This window comes from Ascaphus truei, unplaced genomic scaffold, assembly GCF_040206685.1.
Source record: "Ascaphus truei isolate aAscTru1 unplaced genomic scaffold, aAscTru1.hap1 HAP1_SCAFFOLD_1444, whole genome shotgun sequence".
In the NCBI taxonomy this organism is placed as follows: Eukaryota; Metazoa; Chordata; class Amphibia; order Anura; family Ascaphidae; genus Ascaphus; species Ascaphus truei.
This window is the reverse complement of record NW_027454328.1, coordinates 35,001-40,612: the sequence shown is the minus strand read 5'-3', so window position 1 is coordinate 40,612 and position 5,612 is coordinate 35,001. Positions and strand designations below refer to the sequence as shown.

General features: G+C 27.8%; 1 protein-coding gene across 1 annotated transcript in view; it reads left to right on the top strand.

Annotated features, from left to right (window-relative positions):
- LOC142475942 (serine/threonine-protein phosphatase 2A 56 kDa regulatory subunit delta isoform-like) overlaps positions 1-5,612 on the top strand; it is a 50,685-nt gene that overhangs the window by 44,076 nt on the left and 997 nt on the right. The window lies entirely within an intron of this gene.

Here is a 5,612-nt window from a genome sequence, read left to right as displayed (position 1 = left end):
TCACACACACAGTTACATAGTATATGCATATATATATACACACACACAGTTACATAGTATATGCATATATATATACACACACAGTTACATAGTATATGCATATATATATACAACACCACAGTTACATAGTATATGCATATATATACACACACAGTTACATAGTATATGCATATATATACACACACAGTTACATAGTATATGCATATATATACACACACAGTTACATAGTATATGCATATATATACACACACAGTTACATAGTATATGCATATATATACACACACAGTTACATAGTATATGCATATATATACACACACAGTTACATAGTTATATGCATATATATATACACACACACAGTTATCATAGTATATGCATATATATACACACACAGTTACATAGTATATGCATATATATACACACACAGTTACTTAGTATATGCATATATATACACACACAGTTACATAGTATATGCATATATATACACACCACAGTTACATAGTATATGCATATATATACACACACAGTTACATAGTATATGCATATATACACACACAGTTACATAGTATATGCATATATATACACACACAGTTACATAGTATATGCATATATATACACACACAGTAACATAGTATATGCATATATATACACACACAGTTACATAGTATATGCATATATATACACACACAGTTACATAGTATATGCATATATATACACACACAGTTACATAGTATATGCATATATATACACACACAGTTACATAGTATATGCATATATATACACACACAGTTACATAGTATATGCATATATATACACACACAGTTACATAGTATATGCATATATATACACCACAGTTACATAGTATATGCATATATACACACACAGTTACATAGTATATGCATATATATACACACACAGTTACATAGTATATGCATATAACACCAGTACATAGTATGCATATATACACACACAGTTACATAGTATAGCATAATATACACACACAGTTACATAGTATATGCATATATATACACACACAGTTACATAGTATATGCATATATATACACACACAGTTACATAGTATATGCATATATATACACACACAGTTACATAGTATATGCATATATATACACACACACAGTTACATAGTTATGCATATATACACACACAGTTACATAGTATATGCATATATATACACACACAGTTACATAGTATATGCATATATATATACACACACAGTTACATAGTATATGCATATATATACACACACAGTTACATAGTATATGCATATATATACACACACAGTTACATAGTATATGCATATATATATACACACACAGTTACATAGTATATGCATATATATACACACAGTTACATAGTATATGCATATATATACACACACAGTACATAGTATATGCTATATATACACACACAGTTACATAGTATATGCATATATATACACACACAGTTACATAGTATATGCATATATATACACACACAGTTACATAGTATATGCATATATATACACACACAGTTACATAGTATATGCATATATATACACACACAGTTACATAGTATATGCATATATATACACACAGTTACATAGTATATGCATATATATACACACACAGTTACATAGTATATGCATATATATACACACACAGTTACATAGTATATGCATATATATACACACACAGTTACATAGTATATGCATATATATACACACAGTTACATAGTATAGCATATATAGTAATATATGAACACACAGTTACATAGTATATGCATATATATACACACAGTTACATAGTATATGCATATATATACACACACAGTTACATAGTATATGCATATATATACACACAGTTACATAGTATATGCATATATATACACACACAGTTACATAGTATATGCATATATATATCACACACAGTTACATAGTATATGCATATATATACACACACAGTTACATAGTATATGCATATATATACACACACAGTTACATAGTATATGCATATATATACACACACAGTTACATAGTATATGCATATATATACACACACAGTTACATAGTATATGCATATATATACACACACAGTTACATAGTATATGCATATATATACACACACAGTTACATAGTATATGCATATATACACACACACAGTTACATAGTATATGCATATATATACACACACAGTTACATAGTATATGCATTATATACACACACAGTTACATAGTAATGCATATATATACACACACAGTTACATAGTATATGCATATATATACACACACAGTTACATAGTATATGCATATATACACACACACAGTTACATAGTATATGCATATATACACACACAGTTACATAGTATATGCATATATATACACACACAGTTACATAGTATATGCATATATATACACACACAGTTACATAGTATATGCATATATATACACACACAGTTACATAGTATATGCATATATATACACACACAGTTACATAGTATATGCATATATATACACACACAGTTACATAGTATATGCATATATATACACACACAGTTACATAGTATATGCATATATATACACACACAGTTACATAGTATATGCATATATATACACACACAGTTACATAGTATATGCATATATATACACACACAGTTACATAGTATATGCATATATATATACACACACAGTTACATAGTATATGCATATATATATACACACACAGTTACATAGTATATGCATATATACACACACACAGTTACATAGTATATGCATATATATACACACACAGTTACATAGTATATGCATATATATATATACACACACAGTTACATAGTATATGCATATATATACACACACAGTTACATAGTATATGCATATATATACACACACAGTTACATAGTATATGCATATATATATACACACACAGTTACATAGTATATGCATATATACACACACACAGTTACATAGTATATGCATATATATACACACACAGTTACATAGTATATGCATATATATACACACACAGTTACATAGTATATGCATATATACACACACACAGTTACATAGTATATGCATATATATATACACACACAGTTACATAGTATATGCATATATATACACACACAGTTACATAGTATATGCATATATACACACACACAGTTACATAGTATATGCATATATATACACACACAGTTACATAGTATATGCATATATACACACACACACACAGTTACATAGTATATGCATATATATACACACACAGTTACATAGTATATGCATATATATACCACACAGTTAATAGTAAGCATATACACACACAGTTACATAGTATATGCATATATATACACACACAGTTACATAGTATATGCATATATATATTACACACACAGTTACATAGTATATGCATATATATATACACACACAGTTACATAGTATATGCATATATATACACACACAGTTACATAGTATATGCATATATATACACACACAGTTACATAGTATATGCATATATATACACACACAGTTACATAGTATATGCATATATATATACACACACAGTTACATAGTATATGCATATATATACACACACAGTTACATAGTATATGCATATATATACACACACAGTTACATAGTATATGCATATATATACACACACAGTTACATAGTATATGCATATATATATACACACACAGTTACATAGTATATGCATATATATACACACACAGTTACATAGTATATGCATATATATACACACACAGTTACATAGTATATGCATATATATACACACACAGTTACATAGTATATGCATATATATACACACACAGTTACATAGTATATGCATATATATATACACACACAGTTACATAGTATATGCATATATATACACACACAGTTACATAGTATATGCATATATATATACACACACAGTTACATAGTATATGCATATATATACACACACAGTTACATAGTATATGCATATATACACACACACAGTTACATAGTATATGCATATATATACACACACACAGTTACATAGTATATGCATATATATATACACACACAGTTACATAGTATATGCATATATATACACACACAGTTACATAGTATATGCATATATATACACACACAGTTAACATAGTATATGCATATATTATACACACAACAGTTACATAGTATATGCATATATATACACACACAGTTACATAGTATATGCATAATATATACACACACGTTACATAGTATAAGCATATATATAACACACACAGTTACATAGTATATGCATATATATACACACACAGTTACATAGTATATGCATATATATACACACACAGTTACATAGTATATGCATATATATACACACACAGTTACATAGTATATGCATATATAACACACAGTTAATAGTATATGCATATATACACACACAGTTACATAGTATATGCATATATACCCATTACTAGTATATGCATGATATATATACACAGTTTGAGTCATCATTTATACACACACAGTTACATAGTATATGCATATATATACACACACAGTTACATAGTATATGCATATATACTACACACACAGTTACATAGTATATGCATATATATATCACACACAGTTACATAGTATATGCATATATATACACACACAGTTACATAGTATATGCATATATATATACACACAGTTACATAGTATATGCATATATATACACACACAGTTACATAGTATATGCATATATACACACACCACAGTACATAGTATATGCATTATATACACACACAGTTACATAGTATATGCATATATATATTACACACACAGTTACATAGTATGCATAGTATATACACACACAGTTACATAGTATATGCATATATACACACACACAGTTACATAGTATATGCATATATATACACACACAGTTACATAGATATGCATATATACACACCACACAGTTACATAGTATATGGCATATATATACACACACAGTTACATAGTATATGCATATATATACACAGCACAGTTACATGAGTATATGCATATATACACACACACAGTTACGATAGTATATCATATATATACACACAGTTACATAGTATATGCATATATATATACACACACAGTTACATAGTATATGCATATATATATACACACACACACAGTTACATAGTATATGCATATATATACACACACAGTTCATAGTATAGCATATATACACACACAGTTACATAGTATATGCATATATATACACACACAGTTACATAGTATATGCATATATATACACACAGTTACATAGTATATGCATATATATACACACAGTTACATAGTATATGCATATATACACACAGTTAATAGTATATGCATATATATACACACCCACAGTTACAAGTATATGCATATATATACACACACAGTTACATAGTATATGCATATATATACACACACAGTTACATAGTATATGCATATATATACACACACCAGTTACATAGTATATGCATATATATACACACACAGTTACATAGTATATGCATATATATACACACACAGTTACATAGTATATGCATATATATACACACACAGTTACATAGAACACACAGTGTCTCACCATCTGCACAGCCTCTGGGGATATACAG